This window comes from Dendropsophus ebraccatus, chromosome 2, assembly GCF_027789765.1.
Source record: "Dendropsophus ebraccatus isolate aDenEbr1 chromosome 2, aDenEbr1.pat, whole genome shotgun sequence".
NCBI lineage: Eukaryota > Metazoa > Chordata > Amphibia > Anura > Hylidae > Dendropsophus > Dendropsophus ebraccatus.
Genome location: NC_091455.1, coordinates 67,670,422 through 67,692,058, shown reverse-complemented (window position 1 = coordinate 67,692,058; position 21,637 = coordinate 67,670,422). Strand labels below are relative to the sequence as shown.

General features: G+C 42.7%; 1 protein-coding gene across 1 annotated transcript in view; it reads left to right on the top strand.

Moving 5' to 3' along the window:
- The first annotated feature begins 355 nt into the window (after window positions 1-355).
- GREB1L (GREB1 like retinoic acid receptor coactivator) overlaps window positions 356-21,637 on the top strand; it is a 75,986-nt gene continuing 54,704 nt past the window's right edge. Inside the window, exon 1 of the mRNA XM_069957715.1 lies at window positions 356-551. The gene's annotated coding sequence lies outside the window, so the exon portion shown is untranslated. The remainder of the gene's footprint in view (window positions 552-21,637) is intronic.

Genomic DNA, 21,637 nt, shown 5'->3' with positions numbered 1-21,637 from the left:
CGAGTGAGCCCATGCACAGGGTGTGAGGCAGGTTTCTGGTGAGTGAGCCCATGCACAGGGTGTGAGGCAGGTTTCTGGTGAGTGAGCCCATGCACAGGGTGTGAGGCAGGTTTGTGGTGAGTGAGCCCATGCACAGGGTGTGAGGCAGGTTTCTGGTGAGTGAGCCCATGCACAGGGTGTGAGGCAGGTTTCTGGTGAGTGAGCCCATGCACAGGGTGTGAGGCAGGTTTCTGGTGAGTGAGCCCAGTGGATGTGACAGCCCATAGAGCCCGGGACAGATGCTGGAGCAGTAGCCTCCTCCCCGGCCCCGCCCCCACCTGGCCGGCGCTGCTAGCAGGCAGTGTGCAGAGTGCAGTGCGGGGAGAGCAGCACATCCTGCCCAGCAGGGTCATCCAGCTCCAGGGAAGCGGCTCCTGCGTTATTCATAGGGAGGACTACGCCGTGCACGGATCGCGGGGCCCCGTATAACACCACGGAGACGAGCGGACGGATTACACGGAGCTCCGGGCTGCGGAGAAGCTGCACAGTGCTCTCACCTGCGGCGTCCTGAGGTAAAGATGCTGAGCAGTCCCCGCTGGATGTACTGGAGTGCGGCCGCTACGTGGGCATGGTGCGGCCACTGGGAGCACAGGGTGCTGCGGTTTTGTGTGCACTATGCTGCGGGTTTGTGTGCGGCTTCTGTGTGTACAGTGTGCTGCGGTTTTGTCTGCTGTGTGCACAGTGTGTACGGTGCGCTGCGGCCGTTGTGTGCGCTGCTCGGACTCTCCGGGATGCTCGGTCCCTCGGTTTTCCTTTATGGCGAGATAGTCCGCAGCACCGGCAAAGTTACCGACGTCCTGTGTATAGTGCTGCTGGGGTAGTGTATACTGTATCGGGTTATTGGGATGTATAGGGGTAGTATATACTGTATCGGGTTATTGGGATGTATAGGGGTAGTATATATAATATAAGGTTATTGCAATCCATATGATTAGTATATACTGTTGTATAGGGGTAGTATGTAATGTATAAGGTTATTAAGATATATTGGATTAGTATATACTGTTGTATAGGGGTATTATATATTGTATGGCGTTATTGGGATGTATAGGGGTAGTATATATTGTATGGGGTTATTGGGATGTGTAGGGGTAGTATATATTGTATGGGGTTATTGGGATATATAGGGGTAGTATATATTGTATGGGTTTAGTATGGTAACTTGGCATCAGGGTGTTTAGGGCTAGTATATGGTATTGGGTGGCTAGGGGTGTACAGGAGTAATATCTATTTTATGGTGCACAGTAGTAGAGTAGTATATAAATATTGTATAGTAGTATCGAGATGTATAGGAATAGTATGTATTATATGGAGTTATTGGGAAATATGGCGATTATATATATTGTATGGAGTTATTGGGATATATATTGTATGGACATATTACAGTATATTTATGCAGTACAATGTATGGTGTTGCAGTATAGAGGTTCATATATTGTGAGGTATAAAGGTAGTATATCTTAGGGTGTACCATGTTAGTAAACATTAGGGTGTTCGGGGTAATATATATTGTATGCTGATAGGAAATGTTTAGTGGTATAGGGGGTGTATATGTTATAGCATAGTGTTAGTGGGATTTATTGTTGCAATATATGCTATATTGCTGCACAGTGCTGTTGAGTAGTATGGTGGTTGTATGTATTGTTTTGGGGCAGGGGGAGTATAAATTGTATAATGTATTGAGGAGAATGAGAGTAGTAGTTATGGTCTTAAGGGGTGGTATATATTTGGTGTTGTGGGATTTATTGGGGTAGTGTATATTCTGTGGTATTGGGGTAAATAGTAATTATTGAATGGTGTTTATGGAGCGTGTAGGGTCAATATATAATATTTTATGGTGTTATAGAAGTATTACACAGGTCAACAGCATTTTTGGGGCCAAAGATATTTCAACGAATTTAGGGTAACTTTGGGGTGCTGATTCTGAATATGTCATCAGTTTTGCCAGATTGGCTCAAGTTTTTGAGAATTTTTGTGAAATGTGTAAAAAAAAAAAAAAAGACGTAATTTGCTACACGCGCATTAACTTTATTGCTATTGTCATGAATACAATAAATTGTACAAAGTAAATGTTGATTTTAGTTTATTTTAACTAGTTTTAGAAAGTAATCTTCAAAAATGAACAAGACATGAAAAAAAACTTGAGCCAATCTGGCAAAACTGATAGAATATTCAGAATCAGCACCCCAAAAATACCCCAAAATCATTAAAATATTTTGGACACCAGTAAATTTTTTTTTTTTTTGTTGACCTGTGTTATTTATGTATATATGGTGATAGTATAACTTATTGGGCATATAACTGTTGTATATATTGTTTTTGTACGTATGGTAGTAGTTTATACAGTGGTGTTATTGGGGTATTTTTTCTATTGCCTAATTTGAAATACTTTACATGTCACATATGGTGAGATCAGCTTGCGGTGACTTTCAATCCTGTGATTTTGTCCACGTAGCTACCAAAGTTTTGTGACAGTCTTGTACTCGGAGACATTGGATTCATCCAGTAAAATTTGTAGAATTGCAATAGTGAAATCCATGGGTGATTTGGTCAGTTACGTGGCGTTAGCTTAATGGAATAAAGCAGCTCGTATCTGAGTTTTATGACCTGATATATTCAGTCCATGGCTAGATTCATGCAAAGTCTTTTTTTGGCGTTCAACGGCCATCTTTGTAGACGTCCATCATATTGAGGTCAAATAACGCTGGTTATTTTAAAATAATGTCTGTAATTTCAAAATAACAGACGTTATTTGACTTCAAATTGACCGATGTCCACAAAGACGTCCGTCGAACAGCCAAAAAAAAGACTTTGTGTGAACCTAGCCTATAGGATACTGACGCTGCTCAGCTCTTAGTCAGTACGGTTTAAAATGTATTTTCTGCCAAATAACTTTTTAGGTTGTTTCTTATTTAGAGGCATTAAGTGGCCTTACTAGGTCCTAAAGAGAGAGCCCACTGCTACCTTATATGAAAGGGTCGCTCCGGCTCAAAGGGTTAATGCTCTCCTGACATTTGGACGTGATTCAGGCCTGTTGCTGGCACCATTGGTTTTGACAAGCAGGATATTTGCATGTGTACACTGTGATGCTTAGGTTGATGGCAATGTAATATTGTAGAGTAGACTATGGACAATTTAGGCTATGTTCACACACAGTAAAATAAAAGCAAAATACAGCTGTAATAAAAAATAAAACAATGTGTGAACAGATGAAAAGAAACGTCAGTATTTCGCAAAAGCAGGCAGTAAATACTGAGCATGTTCGTCATTTGGATGGTTGTAACCACCAATTACGCCCGTCATTCTACACAGTGTGCGTGCTGCCAGCCATTTTCCCATTGACGCCATTATTATATTAAAAATACAGCCATATTTCTAGCTCAACATTATGGACGTATTCTACCTTTATTTTATGGCGCATGAACTTAGCCTTAAGGTGAAATCGCACTAGGCTAAAAAAAGACAATTAAAACGCCCAAATTGGCGCATTGTGTTTTTTTTTGGTTGAAAAGCGCTGCAGTCAGATGGTCAGCTGGGGGCCGACCCTTTTACACAGGCCAAATATTGGGTAAATAACTGTTCCGAGAAACCCTCTGTTAGTAATAATCGCTTGTCTAAGGGTGCCTTCACACCTACCGGATCCGTAGCGGATCTCACTTCTGCGGATTCGCAGCGAGATCAGCTGCGGATCCAGTACCATTGATGCCTATGTTAGCACATACTCGCAGCGGGATTGACATCCCGCTGTGACTAAGTGCTTTAACCCCTTGGCGCCCACAGCCCCGCCGCTCGCATTAGCCCCGCCACTGGCATCCTCTATCCCCGCCTCTATCATCACCGCCACCCGCATCCTCCATCCCGGCCCCCCATCATCCCCGCCGCCCGCATCCTCCATTCTCCCCGCTGCCCGCATCCTCCATCATCCCTGCTGCCCGCATCCTGCAGCCCGTCGGCGAGAGCATATACATTACCTGCTCGGCAGCGCGGCTTCAGTGAGGCTCCCGGCTCTGGTCCCGCTCAGCTGATCAGCGCACGGCAACACTGATTGGCTGAGCGGGACCCGGAGCCTCACTGCAGCCGCGCCGAGGAGCAGGTAATGTATATGCTCTCGCCGACGGGCTGCAGGATGTGGGCAGCGGTGCTGATAGGGGGCCGGGATGGAGAATGCGGGTGGCGGGGATGATGGGGGCCGTGATGGAGGATGCGGGTGGCGGTGATGATAGAGGCGGGGATAGAGGATGCCAGTGGCGGGGCTAATGAGAGCGGCGGGGCTGTGGGCGCCAGGGGGTTAAAGTACATAGTCACAGCGGGATGTCAATCCCGCTGCGAGTATGTGCTAACATAGGCATCAATGGTACTGGATCCACAGCTGATCTCGCTGCAAATCCGCAGAAGTCAGATCCGCTGTGGATCCGGTAGGTGTGAAGGCACCCTAAAAGGGTTTTTAGGTTAATGGTATGTTCCCACTCTGGGATCATATGCGGGAAAGCATTAAATAGACAGTAATAAAGATCATGATCTTGAAAAAAAGTGTCCTTCCTGGAGTTCCCTTTTAAAGAGGTACTCCAGGCAAGGGCCTTTCTTAAGAGATGCCCAGGAATAGGTTGTTTAAAAATAATACAGCACACTTACTTCAATGGGTCCTGTGCCGCCTCCACGGGTTGTCTGGGAAAAATGAATACTTAGTTATGCTTCAGGGGACCAGTAGTGGATTATAATAGGGGTGTTTTGGGCGGCAGCCCAGGGCCCTGAGCTCCTGGGGGGCCCATGACCACCTAAAAAGACTTATACTTTCAATGGTGTACTGTCTCCTGGCTGCACTTCTGCCATGATTTGCAAAAAATCACTGTTTTCTTATGGCAATTTTGCACAAATCAGGACATCATGACATTATCTGTCCCGTACTATGAACGCCAGGCTAGTGCTGCCATAGTTACAATGGGGTGGGGGGGCCCAGGCTTGGTGAACAGCTCGGGGCCTATGGTAAAGTTAATCCGCCCCTGCAGGGGACATGTCAGTAATGTATACTTACCTGTCTCCCCCCCCCCCCCCCACACACACACACTGCTGGTTCCTGGGCGGCCCGCTCTGCGCTGCTTTCAGCGTTTTGAAAACATCCGATGATGTGCTGCTTCCTCTGGAAATGAATACAAACAGGCGTAAACAAGGTAGAAATGTACACCTGCTCCAGAGCAGATATTCTTTACAGGTTCAAAAAAAATCAAGGTGTCCATTCACTTTATACTATTGTCGTTTGCACCCACCACTAATTTTGGCCAACCATAAAGTTCTATGGGAGCCTCCCTACTTCCCACTGACAGATGATGTCAGACAAGGGTCGAGCGTGAGTTTAACTGCCTGACCCCTTTGTTCCCAGAGGACTAAGCTAGCACAGAGTGGTTTGGCTGGCAGTTATTGAAAGTGTATAGGCACCATAGTACCACAGTTATATCGTCAACATTGCAAAATTGTAGTCATTGTCTGTTGGGAACTGTAATGTGCCCATGCACCTTATACCAAACCGACCGCCCAACTGTCTGCCTTCTGTTGACTGTATAAGGTGTATAGGGGCCTCCTGGTTGTTGAGATATATATATATATATATATATATATATATATATATATATATATATATATATATATATATATATATATGTCACCTTTACTTATTGGAACCATCTTAGTGTCTACTTTCTTCTAGGATCTCAGAACTGCGCATACTGTCATTTATGAATAGATAGAATAATATCACTAGGATTCTCCTTCTTGAGTTTTTATGCATACACCCGATACTCAAGCAGGGCGACCATCTTTAGATAGCTGTACTGGCATTACTAATTACACCATTTTTCTTTTCACTTGAATTTTTTAGTATACATTGTCCTCAGATTGCCCATGGATTGTAAATTATACTTCCATGAGGATATAAAGCTACGTACAAAGTCGTCCTTTTTTCTTGAAGCCAGATGCATGTTTTCCCTCTTTGCCCTTTCTCCCCCATTTGCTAACAAAAGCATCTGTCCTTGACCTGATAAGGGAATCTTTTGAGCCATTAATAACCATTATTATGTTATCTCTCCTTAGATATTTTTAATTTACTTAGATTTATCCGTGTTTTTTCACTGTGCATAGTTGCTGCATTGTTTCTCCCTTCGACTTTTATTTTTATCTTGTCTCTGCAGCTTTTGTTTGCTTTGTGTTAATAGAAAACACATTTTTCGTGGGGAGTTCCAACTTTTAGAAGCTTGTGAAATTCAGCTGGAGACTCGTATGAGAAGGCTTATTGTAGCTATTAAAAGTAAACTTTGCTCGGGTCTGTAGTGTAACCTGTTAATGCCAATGACAATAGTTTCACCTTTGTTATAAGTTTCCTTATAGGAAAGGAAAGTTTTCTGACTTTATTATACTTTTACTTTTTGGCTTTATTGTAGACTTGCTTAACCTTGTGTGAACCTGCTGGGGAATATTATAAAGTGACATCAAAATATATAGGAATTAAATAATGTATTTACACACCTATCTTTGGTCTCTAGCTAAGTATCTAAGTTAGAAAATTTGGGTAATAAGAATCGGTTAGTAGGTTAGACTACATAATATTCAATTTTGCTGTCTATATTATAAAATAATCCTGATATTTAGCAGTTTTCATTCTGACCACTAAGCCTAAAATTTAAAGGCGTCATGCAGCGAAAATTTTCTTCTTTTAAATCCACTGGTTTCAGAAAGTTGTATAGATTTGTAATTTACTTCTATTTATAAGTCTAAAGCCTTCCATTACTTATGTCCTACAGGAAGTGTTTTCTTTTCAGTCTGACACAGTGCTCTCTGCTGTCCAGAGCGGCAGCAAATTCCCATAGAAAATCTCTCCTGCTCTGGACAGTTCCTGACAGGGACAAAGATGGCAGCAGAGAGCACTGTGTCAGACTGGAATGAAAACATTTCCTGCAGGACATATTGCAGATGATAAGTACTGGAAGACTTGAGATTTTTAAACAGAAGTAAATTACCAATCTATATTACTTTCGGAAACCAGTTGACTTGAAAGAAAGATTTTTTTCTGGATAACCCCTTTAAGGCCCCTTTACTTATGCCAATTATTGGGCATATTGTTTTTTTTGTGCAGCCATTTAAACTATCGGTATCTTCTGCACTTTACCCTGTGGAAACAGGTGATGTGCAGCTGACAGTGATGAACTTAAAGAGGTTTTTCTGAATAAAACAATTGATAGCCTACCCGCAGTAGTTTGTCAGGGTCCTGACACCCAGTGGAGGTGTACTGCAACCTCAGCTCCTATTGAATTGGGTGGTAGACAAGGCTTCATTATACGAGGCAATGAAGCCAACTGTTTCCAGCCACCTCCATTCTCACAGTAGTGGGGGAGCAATCTGTCAATCCACTATTAGACTGTAGTAGTAATGGGGGGGGGGGGGGAGAGATCGGATCAATCCCCCTAAACTGCTTCCTCTACTTCCACTACAACATGGTAAATTATCATGGTAGTTATCAGGTCCTTAAAGGGGTTGTCCAGAGAAAATCTTTTTCTTTCAAATCAACTGGTGTCAGAAAGTTATATGAATTTGCAATTTATTTCTATTAAAAAATCTCAAGTCTTCCCATACTTATCAGCTGCTATATGTCCTGCAGGAAATGTTGTTTTATTTTCAGTCTGACACAGTGCTCTCTGCTGACATGTCTGGCTGAGACGGGGTGGGGTGGGGGTGCATTTATGAAATGTACGCCAGGGAGGAGGTGCAGATTCGCCCCTTCTCCCATGTGTACGCCTGCCACATGCCCTGCTTGCCCAATGGGTGGGCTGGGGGTACTTTAGGGGGGGCGTGACAAGGCGGGGAGGAGGCATGGCCTCCTCCTACGCCTCACTATCATGATATACGCCTGCTCGCACGCGTAAATCATGATCCAAATCTACACCTGGAAACAGGTGTAGATTTAGTATGCTGGGCGCAGGTTCAGGGGCCTAATATAAGCCTTCATAACCCCCCCCCCCCCCAGGAACTCTGTCTTGGTTTTTATGAATCCCCATAGAACATCTCTCCTGCTCTGGACAGTTGCTGTCTCGGACAGAGATGTCAGCAGAGAGCACCGTGTCAGACTGAAAAGAAAACATTTCCGGCAGGACATAAAGCAACTAATAAGTATGGGAAGACTTAAGAATTTTTAATAGAAGTAAATTACTAATCTATAACTTTCTGACACCAGTTAATTTGAAAGAAAAAGTTTTTTGCTGGACAACCCCTTTTAATTCATTATGGAGTCGTTGCTACTTAAACTTGTTGCAGGTTTCCTGGTATGCCAAGAACTTCCATCTTTGGGCCCTGTGCAAATTGCACATGATGGACAAAAGTTTTCTGTTAGGTTTTGACTATGTTTTATTGTACATTATAGCTGTATATGATAACTTACCAATTTGCCATGTTGGCAATTTATTATTTTTCCGCATAATTGCCTTCTATAATGTATGTTACTGTTCTTTTTGATGTACATTTTTCAATAAAACTGGGTTAAAGGGGAACTCCGGGCCGGGGGAGGGGGTATTTTTGAGGATCGCCGGAAAGGGGGTGGAAATTGAAGCCGAAGGTCACTTACCTCCCCCGTTCCAGCGACGGTGCCCGGATCGCGCTGCCCGCTACTCCCGTCCCGACGTTTTAAGGCAGCTTAGTGGCCAATCAGTGGCCGTAGCGTCACGTCTCATGCGGCAGCTCTGACCAGGAAGCATCCGCAGGGCGGGAGTACCGGGCGGCACGATCCGGGCATCGGCACTGGAACGGGGGAGGTAAAAGTGACCTCCAGCTTCAATTTACACCCACTCCCCGGCCATCCTCAAAAATACCTCCCGGCCTGGAGTACCCCTTTAAAAAAAATCCCTACTCTGGCTGGCACTGTCATCTTTCAATGGGTAGTGCCAGTCCAGGGCACCACCAACTAGTAACCCTCGATTAGCTATTTCTATATAATTTTTGCAGTTGTGCAGGTTAGGCCAGACTTTTTCACTGTAGAATATGATTGAAAACTGACCAAGGGCAGTACCTGTGTGAACCTATTGTGTGCTCCCTGTGTTCACGTAGGTTTTCTTCCAATGCTCAAGTAACCTACAAAATTTCTTCTGCTGAGAGTTTAGCTAGCTTTAACCAGTGCTGGCAGGGCTGGCTGACCATATAATGTGTATGGTGGCCTCCCCACCCTCCCTGACACATGATGTCGCAGATGAGGATAGGGCATCATCTTTGCTACATATTTCCCTGTCAGCTATGCCGTTGTACGTTTACATCCCTCGTATTGGTATACTATGTGATCTTAGTTGATGTCTATACTTTTTTGTTAATGTCTCATAATTTTCCATTGCTATATTTTGACTACATTGTTATGTTTCACAATACTCATTCTACAATTTTTTTCTTGTTCACGGTTTTTCAATAAAGATTTTCTAAAGAAAAAAAGAATTAACCCCCTAATACAAAAATAAATCAGCTGCATTTGGTGGATACCAGGAGTGGATTTTCAGGTCATAGAACCCAGAACTGGAAAACTTCAGGAATAAAGAAAAAAAAAAAAAAATTGTGATTGACTCTATAAAATCTTGACTATTGGTGACATAGTAGTAGTGACATAAGATTATAGGTTCCATTGTGAATGTTTTGTGTTCTTTGCTCCACTAGAACATTTAATATGTAAGCTTTACCCAGATCAATACAATTATTTGAGGATTTGTCTGATAATTAATCTATTTGGGTTTAGTTTGTCCTGATACTAGTGACCAATAGATTGCGTTGACGTGAATTGAATGGTTATACAAAGCAATAAATTTTGAAAATAGCTGGGGCAGAATGACCTTACAAGACATCTGTTGCGTTTATACATGTGCTTGGGAAAAACACACAGTGGATGGAAAAGGATAGTCTCCTCTCTATTTTAGGATGTCGCTAACCATGTACTGTATGTAAACACTGAATATCTTGTACCATCTGCACAAAAAAACCTACTCCATAGAAAAGAAATGTTCAATCAGGAATATATAGTATAGGGGTGCCTTCACACATAATTGCCGCAGATGTCATGCTGTGATACTGTGTGCTGTTAGCCACGGCCTACTTAGCTTGTTAGCCCGGCAAATGCTGAGTTAATACATTATCTGCCCGCGCTCCAGATTACTTCTCCGGCTCCTGGGTCACTGACGTTCCGCTCAGCCAATCGGTGCGCTGTCTTGCCGCAGCCACTGATTGGCTGAGCGGGACAGCAGTGACCCAGGAGTCGGAGTAGCAGGTAATGTATCCGTTTGTTAGCCCGGCAGATGCTGAGTTAAGTAGGCCGTAGCTACATTCTTACAGCGTAATAAAAATCCACTGAAATCTGTTGTTATAGGGCACATGTGAAGACACCCTTATGATAGTTTATATGATCTACATATGAGACGTAGGAGATACGGAACTACATTTGGTAAACCATGATCTCCTCTTGTATATGGGTCTGCAAGTAAGAACTATGTAACCACTTCCTGAATTTGGGTGATCATTGACAGGATATTATATACATAAAGATAAGAGGCCTCATTTACTAACAATAAACCAATTTTCAGCAGTTATTCTTTCGTTTGTGTCTGGGTTTTTTTTTAAGTCAAATTTATTATTGTGGCGCATGCCTGTAGTAAATATGGAGGGTTTTCTACAGGACAAAATTAAAGGTGACCAATCAGCATGTTTATATTGATTGGGCTCCCAGAACGGGTGCCAGGTGCTAACTGGCCTCCTTGCCTGTCAGTCACCCGGCAGAGAGTGCTGACAGGACTGAGAGACATGACTAGTCGCAGCCCAGGTGACTAGTTCATGGCTCTCCCCCTGCCTTGCGTGCCCAGATACCATCAGAGAGCCGGCTGCCAGTTGCATGCAGCTGTTTTGGGAGACCGATCAGTATAAATGTGCTGATTGATTACCTTTAAAACCCCACCCTCCCACCACACTAGAAGTGGCTGGTTTTTAGAATAGAAAACCCATACAAAAATAACGATTTGCTTAGTAAATCTGTAGGTTATGGCGGATTTTAAAAGACTCACCCACTTGGCGGGTTTTTGGACAAAAATGACAAGTTTTTGAACAAATTGTGTCACATGTCTTTACTAAATGTGTTAATACACTATAAATGGACCAAAAAAAAAAAAGACAATTTCCTGCTGGGAAAACCTTAGTAAATCGGCCCCAACATGTCCTCTTTGCTTATGTAGACTGTGATGCAAATTCCATGATTTTCATCCATTGTGCATATGCAAAGTAGCGATGTCTGCTTCTCGGGCCCAGATCCTGGGTACTGTTGTTGTGCAAACACTGTAATAACTTTATGTATTTGCTTTATGCATAAGCAGGTGGCACAGACGTATCCAGTGGATGTACCGGGGACAGGGAACACCCCCAGTGCACCAATGTAGCTTATTTATATATATTTTTTTTAAAGTGGATGTACCATCAGGCCTGGGCTGAAGCACTGGAGGCGGGCCAACCTACCCCAGTGGGAGGAAACCCCCGCCCCTTTATGTTTCCGCTGCATTGATACTAATGGAGTAGTGTCATAGAGGGGCGGGGGTTTACTCCCACTGGGGGTGGGTTGGCCCGCCTCCAGTGCTTCAGCCCAGGTTTGATGGCACATTCCCTTTAACGTATAACTATGAAAATGGGAAAAATATTGGTGGAAACTGTATCATCCACAGGTACATAACAGCAGGTTCATATGTAGAAACCTGCTGCTAGTTCCTTTTAAGGTTCTTTATTAAAAAGATTTTGCAACATTTTTCAATTTTAGCCCACAAATAGTATTTCTTTTCACCATTAAATGAAATGCATTATTACCAAGTACACAAAAAAAGAGTAATAGCTCTTAGATGGAGCAAAGGCTGTGTCATTATGAGGTTAAATTAGACCTAATGAACTTAAATAGTCTGTATGGGTACATTTTGTGTAGTGCAAATTTATTGCTACTTTGGGTGGAAAATGTAAAAATGTATACCAGTAACCAAGTTGATAGTACTTGGGGCTTAATGAGCTTTCTGTAGACTATTTTAGAAGACGCCCATGTTAATATGCTGAATATGGCATTTTATGACAAACTTCATGTATTCATGTAAGAAGGAACAGCTGTCTGTCTTAGCTGATCGCATTACATGCCTCTGAAATAGGTGACAGTCTGTTTGCCTTTGGGAATTACAGATTAAGATGTGATCTGCTGGGAAGAAGGTGGGGTGTTGGGCTGCGAAAGGTCATAGGTTCAATCTTCTGTTTTAGGAAATATACAGTGCAGAAAGGTTAAAATTCCAGATTTTAGGCCTTAGTTGAATTAAACTGATCACAGATGAAAACATGGATGTAAATCCTTTACAGAAATAGCAGCATTTCTAAAAAAACAAAACAAACAAACAAACAAAAAGACCCTGTCAACCATATAGCATTGCAGCATAGGCACTGTATACAGTACACTGTATTATCTAGCTTGACTTTATCTAATAGTCATGTGTGGAACAGATTTTCAGGCTCAGAAACTTGCCACACAAGAATATACCATTAATGTCTTATGTCTTTCCTGGAAAACAATACTGGGTGACTATAAATCATTTTGGCAATATAGTAATTACCATTGACTTCCTTCATTTAAATGGAAATGCCTTTATGGATTAGCTAAGACTTGACTGTGTTACACCTGCCACAACTACTACTTATTATCTCCAAATTTATATAAATTAATCTTCAGCCAAACAATACGAAATCTGCAACAGGATCCCCCACCCTCCATGTCTCCTGTGGCAGCGAGGCCTTGGGGTCCCTCAGACACCTGGGGCAGAGTGACACCTCCTACTCTCTTTAGCTAAGTTGTCGTGCACAGGTCTATCTTACTGCTTTAATGCTGTTTTGGGGAATTGTAAATCCAGAAAATAGAAACGCTTAACGGAATGTTTCCAGTTACTAGGCAACAGATGATGCTTTTATTATTCTTGTCAGGAGGCCAGCTGTGCCGCTGTCTGCAACTTCCTGTTAGTTACGTTGTATCGTTCATGATCACCTTTTTTTTTTCTTTTCTAGAGGTCAGGCAGATATATAATAATGACCTAAATTGTTGATTTCATTCTGTATTACAACATTTGTGTAATATATAACATTATTCGACCTTATACTGGAGTTCTTATACTTCATTTTTATATATATATATATATATATATATATATATATATATATATATATAATTCGTCCATGAAAGAATCAGTCAGACTCACCATAAATAAACTTTAATATCACAGTAACACCTCTTTCCTTCCTCTCTGGCTTTTGTTGACCATTCCCGGTTAGTTCTAGTTCAACCTGGTCTGGTGGGTTTGAATAACTATTACGGATTAGGTCTGGATTGCTTAGTTGTCATTTGAGTTCCCTTTTTGTTTCATAGCCTAAATACCTGCTGAGATAAACACAATCTTCTATGGGCTTTTTTTTAGGCAGGAAAGCTATGGTAACATCCCCCCACCTTTGTCGTCTTGGTTTCTAAGCAACAGGGTCTTAAGAACCTGATATCTTCATTGCAAATGTTTTGGCTGTGCACTTAGTTTGCGTCCTAGCTTCACTACCTCCCTGTTTATTTAATATTGTCAACTTCCCAAAATATTGTGAAAAAGAACACATCTGTCTTGGGTGATGCTTGCAGAAGAAGATGGTAGCTGACAACTGATATAGACCCTATTCCTAATAATAGCTATTTTCATAGCAGACACATTCTAGCAAAGTTTCTGCCTGCTAGTGAAGGTCTGATTCTGTCCGTTCTTAAAGAGGAACTCCGACGCTGAGGTCCCTGAAGCTCCAATTGGTCTTCATTTTTTTCTTTACTTCCTGGTCTGGGCTTTCCCATGATGCGCTTTGTCTCCTGCAATGTTTAACTGACTCTGTAAAACTGTTAGATGGCTTACATCAACAACCAATCAGAGCTGAGCAACCTGAGTCATCTGACAAAGGGAGGCTGGCTTAACGGGGCTTAGACCACCCTCCCTCTTGATGATGTCATTGTCACAAAATGGCTGCCACAGAACAGCCTGGCTTCAACAGTCTTTAGGTAAGAATGACTTTACTTCACTTCCTGGTGAGGATTGAGGGGGGGCAGATAGGTAATTGAATCATATTACAAAGTTATATAACTTTTGTATTGTGTTTCAATTACTGGAAAAAAAAGCTTTTCGCTGGAGTACCCCTTTAAGGCCCTATTACTTGAAACAATTACCGCTACGGCCAGTAGTTGTCATGAACGCTGTCGGCTGATCGTTGCACTCGTTTGTCTTTCAACGACAAACTGCTTAGGGCACTATTAGACGGGCCGATGGGGGCCCGATAATAACTAAACGAGCGCCGATCTCCTAGATCGGCACTCATTTACTGGGCCTATTACACAGCCCGATAATCATTTAACAAGGGCTGCATGGACATTACCAATGTCCTTGCACCCCTTGCTTAAACTGCATATATTACCTATCCATTGTCCAGGGCTCCTCTTGCGGGTACGCCTCTCTCTGGTTCCCGCACACTGCAGCTTTAGAGCGGCCGCTCAGCCAACCTCTGGCCGTGGTGGACCCGGCCAGTGATTGGCTGAGCAGCCTGTCAGCTAAGACAGGCTGCTCTAAAGCTGCAGCGCGTGGGACCCGGGGAGAAGCAGAGCGCAGGAGGAGCCCTGGACCATGGATAGGTAATGTATGCACTTTGCATATCCTCAGTCGCCGGCCGCGCACCTCTATTACACGTAGCGATGTGTGGCCAGTGCCTGACCATTTATAGGTCCAAACCTATATCAACGATCAGCCGATAATCGTGGTCATCGGCTGAGCGTTGTGTTTATTACACGGAATAATAATCGTCCGGATAGAGCCGATTATCATTCTGTATAATAGGGCCCTTAGCAGCAATATGCTGCCGTCGCTCCGTGGAATAGGAGCGTCAGCAGCAGGCCGCTGCTATCTGCTATGGGCTGCCCGGACGATCTAGCATTCACCCGGGCAGCAGCCAGCAAGGAAAAAGGAGCAACAAGCACTGACAGCGCTCGTTTGCTCCTCTCTGTCGCCCAGTGTAATAGGGGTTTAAGTTTTAGGGTCTTATTACACGTTTACTACTGACCAAATAGGGCGATAATTGTTTAGTGTAATAGTGCATGTTGAAATGCAACGATCAGCCGTCATGCTCGAGGTCTTTCAATATGCTGAAAGCACACGATTATGTCAGCAATGGTCTGTAGTGCAGGCCACCTCTTGCTTCCCCCGCAAAATCTTGCCTTTAAGGCTAGGTTCACACTGCGTTTTCAGCATCCGTTTAACGGATCCGTTTTTTTTAACGTCCAGAAAAATAGGGTCAGCAACGTTTTTTGGTCCGTTTTGGTCCGCCAAAAAAAACGGATCCGTTTTTTTTTATAATGGAAGTCAATGGAAAAACGGATGCACACAAATGAATCCGTTTTTTGCAATCCGTTTTTCATGCGTTTTTTGCAAAAAACGGATGCGTTAAACGGATGCTGAAAACGCAGTGTGAACCTAGCCTTACTACAATGGCTAATACGATTATGTTTAGCTACTGATGCCAGATCTCCAATGTGCCACATTGTTCACCTTTCAAAGATCTTAAAGGGGTATTCCAGTATTCTAAAATTTTTCAGACGTTGCTTAACTCTTGTCCCCTGCTTGTTAAGCACAAGTAGCTTCCACAGTTTCCTTGTCCACTGTCCAGATACAGGTAGAGTCTTCATTACACGCCAAAGTCTCTGGAAGAAATTTGCCATTGACAGATGATGCAGCTTTACATTAACTGTGATGAGTTTTGCTCAGACTTGTGGTAGGTCACTTGCAGCAAGTCTCCATTACACGTTCAACATCAAAATCAACTTCACACAAAGGATATAGTGGATGTCAAGTTGCTACAGTATGTCCATTTGAGCTGTCTGTGATCTTGCAACATCTCTGGGACACGTGAGTGGATTTGTCCATTAACATCTGTCTGCAGCCTGTGGCTTTTTGTTCTATAGAAATTGTATTTGTTTCCTCCCTCCTGTAAAAATTCACACTGCCAAATTGAAACCTGTTCTCAGTCTTAATGTTGGTATAGTATCCCTGTGGCTATATTTGTGCTGCGGAGGTGTCGGCCAGAGAGCAGACGTAGATTGAGACTAATAGCAGTACAAAGTGTAGTTAGAAATCATGGCTGTTATCAGGGGAGGTGGGTGCAGTGTGGAGGCTTGGCTGGGGTGCGCCAGCTGTGATCACTCACCTGGCATACGGCGAGGTACACTGTGCAAAGATTTGTTCTTTCTGGATCATGTTGTTAGTACTAGGGAGACCTACTTAAGTCTTTCATCAATTTTTGCTGAGTTTGTGAAGGCATGCAGCGCTTTCTGCAAGTCACATAGGTTGTAAAGATAAAAAAAAAAGTGTCTGTAAAGTTCAACCAAGGACAGTTTTGTGTTTTTCGACCAGTTTTGGCTATGTCTAGAACATAGTGTTCAAAAATTAACCATTTTGTTGCATATCATTTTAAGACATTGTAAATGAGAGCTTGGTAACTTGTACTTGCTTCATGGAAGCTTTTTTCTGCCCACATTTAAGGGGTTGTTCCAAGTGGAGAGCAAATACAAGCGGTCACACATTTCCCCTACAGTAAAATGTAATATCATGTTACCCTTTCTAATAAATGGACCCCCATGCCTTTTTAGAGAGGTGTGCAAAAAACACTGCAGAGACACCATCACATGTCTCGACGTCAGTGAGCTAGCCAAACCTTCCTCCGGGAAGGAACAACCAAGCCAAGGAATGTCTCTAGTCAAGAAAACCACCCAAGCAAGGTATCCATCCACAGACAGCTGTTTTGGGGTATTTGCCCCTCATCAGAGAGGTGAGCTCCATAATGGTTGGTCTTTGAGGAGCATCCTGAGATATATGGAATAGACTTGTGCTAATGAGAAATTTTGATACTGGCATATACATTTTGCTCCTTTTACAGTAAGCTCAGGGCAAGATCCCATCTCTGACTGTTCAGCAGCTGTGGACTGGACATTAAAGGGGTATTCCACTCAAACACAACTTTTGGTATGTTGCTGTCCATGGTAAGCTGCCCACAGTTCATTTTATACTTATTATTCATCATTCTCCTTCCCCCAGTTCTGAGCTGCTGCTTTCTGCTGAAGACTTGATAATTTGTGTGCGAGCTGTTCTCTCTCATCCCCCCCTTCTGAGACAGCTGATGTAAACAAGTTTCTATCTGCAACTTTGTAATGCTGGGAGGATTAATCACCGCTCCATCAGCAACTTGGCCTCAGAATAACCCTCCCAGCATTACAAAGTGACAGATAAAGCCTGCTGGGGATTTGTTTACATCAGTCACCTCAGAAGGCAGGGGGGAGATGGAGGGAAAAGTTTACACACAGTTTTTGTGTCTTCAGCAGAAAGCAGCAACTGAGACCTGGGGGAAGGAGACGGAATAGATAATAACAAGTATGGAAGGAGCTTTAAGTGTCACCATGGGCAGCAACATATTAAAAGTTATGTTTGAGTGGAATACCCTTTTAAGAGTCCTTTTACACAAACAGGTATCTTGCAGATTTGTTTTTTTCAAGCCAAAGCCAGGAATAGACTTTTAGGAGAGAACAGGTTGTAAATGTAAGACTGATATATCTTTTTTTCAAATCCATTCCTGGCTTTGGCTTCAAGAATCTGTCAAATATCTGTGTGTAAAAGGACCTTAAGACACTGCTTTCTCTGCCATGCAAAGTGATGACCGAGAACACAGGTATGTATGTAGTCCCCATCGCGGTGGCTATTAAGAGCTGCTGGCAGATTCCTTTTAACTTAAAATTTTTTCAGACTTTCAGCTTTTTGATGATCCCTGGTGAGTGTTGCTAAAAACGTAGTAAAGTACAACAGCCATCATAGGTACGGGCTGTTCCAGTGTTGCAAGAGGTAAAAAGGTCATATACAAGTATATTTTTATTTTTGGCTGACGTATCAGAGAGCATAATTCATTGTGGCGTTTTTTTTCTGGTAATTTACGGCAGACAGTGAAAATATGAAGTGCATTGTACAAAATGTACTGCTCTCTGCAGATAAGGGCTGAGTTTTCTTTATAAGCCTGCACTGCAGGAGAACAGCGTGAGCTGAAGTACAAATGAATCATTTCAAACATCACTTGGCTGTGGATGGAGACGGGCTTTTCCTTTTTTTTTTTTTTTCTTCCTCCTTGCAGTACACACAGATAACTCCTTGATATGGATGGTTTTGTGTGGGAAGACTAAACGAGTATTTTGGTGCATTCTTAATGAAGCTTTAACCCCTTGAATGGGGCTGATACCTTCTCCTCCCTCCAAGTAGTTTGAAATAGACTCGAGAAGTGGCCATCATTAAGAGCACTTTTGCACAGTACAAAGCACAATACAGAGACTCAAATGAGCACTGCTCAGAGAGATTGGCAGAGCCTCAATCAGTCATGTGGCTTATAACTTCATAATAGTGGGCCGCACATTCCCATTTTCACAGGAAGATAGGCCAACTAGTAATTTAAATTCTGCTCAAAATATGCGACCAGCAAGGGATTTTTCAGACCGTGTATAATCAACCCTTGTAAAATGACCAGTAGGGTAGCTTCACACACACACCTTATCACAACGGATTTTCTGCTGCAGATCCGCAGCTGATTTGATCTAAATAACTGAACACTGCATCAAATCTGCACCATCAAATCTGCTGCTGTTCTGCTGTGGATCCGGATTGTGTGAAGGCACCCTAAGGGTGCGTTCTCTCATACAGGATCCGCAGCAGATTTGATGCTGTGTTCAGTTATTTAGATCAAATCAGCTGCGGATCTGCAGCAGAAAATCCGCTGCGATAAGGTGTGTGTAAAGCTACCCTTAGAGTCCATACACATAGAGGAACTTTTACAATGGCACACATTGTGCCTACAGCTTTATAAAGTAACATCCATTAAAAAAAGTATTAAAACTTCTTGGGGATTATATGTCCATCTAAGGGAACACAGCACTTTATTATTTTTTGGTATGAGCCAAGTAAATAGAGCTGCAATACGGAACACCGCTCCTAGATTAGAAATATTTTTTCTTCTTCCCCCTTACCACGGTCATATCCTTGGAGCTGGTCATACACATAAGGTGGCTGTCAGTTAAACATTTGTTAGCTTAATCCTGCTGCTCCCCCTCTGTAATGTTCCGGTCTTTGCTGCGTTCCCGTTCTGCAGACTTCTGCTGACATCTCACTCTCCCCTCAGCCAGTTACTGAGCTGATCTGGGAGCAGGACATTAGCCGAACAAGAACACAGTTGGGACCAGAAGATCGCAAGTAGGGGAAGGTATGGCTAATGTGTTGTGGGAAGGCTACAGGCAAAGTTTGTTTTTCCCCAGACAACCTCAAGTTAACAAAAAATTCTTGTTTTCTATTTTCTTGTTTTTTTTTCTTTAGAAAATAATAAAAATGTAATTATAAAAAAAAAATTACTTTTTGGAGACATGACCTTGCTATTTGTTCCTGGCATTGTGTTTCACTTTATAGATGTAATGAAAAAATTTCTTTATACATGTCTTAGTTATACTGTGTAGCAAGTATCAGTCAGATAGATATCTGCTTTCAAACAGTAAAGGCCCATTTACAAGGGCCAAAATCGGGTCGTGCAAGGACGCAAGCAAGCGCTGAACAACTGTTTCGGCACTCGTCCGCAATGCTTTTAGAAGGCATTAGTAACCGTGCGGCTGGGCTGCACAAAGGATCACTATATCAGTCGTGCGATGGTTTAAATTGTATTAATTGTATGGTTAAATGTATTGGTATCGGCCGCACACCCTGTCTACAGAGAAAGATGTGCAGCCAGTATCACCGATTATCGTCCAAAGAAGTGTCTCTAGCAATGCTCCTTGCTGAAAATTGGTTCTTGCTGAAAAAGGTCCTTTACATAGTAGGTAATATAAATAAGACCTGCCTATCAAGTTCATCCACTAGTTCCTTTGAGCATAGGGGCTAGTTTTTCTTTAAACAGTTTTATTAACAAGACCAATGGTGGATAATACATTGTGTGGTAAGTGCTTGTGAGCACCAGATAAGCAATGTTTGATTGTAGTGACAGCAATCTGATAATTAAACATGTGTATTTTAGCCACTAGGTTCCACTAAAGCCCCTATTAAACGGGGTGATGCAGAGGAGCAAACGAGAGAGCGATGTCAGCGCTTGCTTGCTTCTCGCTTCCCGCTCGCTGCTGCCACTATTACATGAGTCCGCAGTGAGCGGGTGAGTGAAGGGGGCCGCGGGGAGCTGCGGGAGGCTGCCCAGGTGATTGCTAGATCGTCCAGGCAGCCCATAGCAGATAGCAGCGGTCTGCTGCCACCGCTCCTATTCCACAGAGCGACAGCAGTATATCGCTGCTATTTAGGTCTATTTAGCACATTCATAAACTAGAAAATAAAGAAAATCAGTTGTAGTCTGTTGACGTTACCCGAGGTATTTTCTTTGCATGCCTTAGTAGGTTTCACTAAGTAGCTAGGTTAAGAATTCTGGCCAGTGTGTTAATAGACATGTGATGGTTAACCTTGTCATCTATTGCCTTTCATTATTTATTGAAACAGAAACCAAAATGGTTTAATGCACAGCATTTGGGAGAATCGGCCTTTTAGAGTGTCCTCACTTCCGTTGTATGAACACTCTCAACCCAGTGGAGAAATAAAATGCTGAGCAAATATTTTTGTGTGGGAGTGTGACAGTAACTGGTCAGGGTCAGAGCAGGACTGATAAAACACTAGGTCACAGAGCCCCAGTGTAGGATTAAATGGCACTTACTGGCATGCGAGGGAAAGCTGCACAAAATGTGTTTCCTTTAAAGGGACAAACCCAAAATATATAGGTTTTATATTTCATGTATTCTGTATCTCACGTAGCCTCCAACTAGAGACTTTGAAAACAACTTGTGCCCCAAGATATCCAGAATGGGCTTAAAACCTGGATAGCATGGAGAGTTCCAATTGCAAAATAGGTAAAGAGCCCTGTGATATGTGCCTGGGCTTGATGATGCCATTGACCCTAACTAATCTAATGCCATTGATGGGAAGATTTCCCCACTCCTAAGGACTCTGTTCACACAGTTTGCAACAATTGGAAAGGTTTGCTATCCCAAGACCTCCCTGCTGCTTCACACTTATTAGCTGGTTACCAACCTAATGATATAGACTGTTTGTTCTTAGCAATATATTCTTGCTCTAGCCCAGTCTTGAATAAATGCCTTTAAAGTTGATCCATCTGAACTTGGTGACCACTTTTGGCTTTCAGCATTAGAACATTTTCAGAAAACAAGTATGGGTACTTTAGTCATCATTCTTGCTTTGCAGACTGGTTCATTGTAATTATAGACTTTAAGTCATTTTGCATTAACTACCTTTCTAAGCTCGCTGACCTCACTTTGTTGTGGAGCTGAGACCATTTCTAAATGTAAATTTGTGTTTACCAAGCTTAAAAGCTCCAGCATTTGCTCTAATTGCATTAAGAATGCATACCAGCCTCCTTTTGATATGCTGATTGCCTATCTGTAAGAACAAAACCC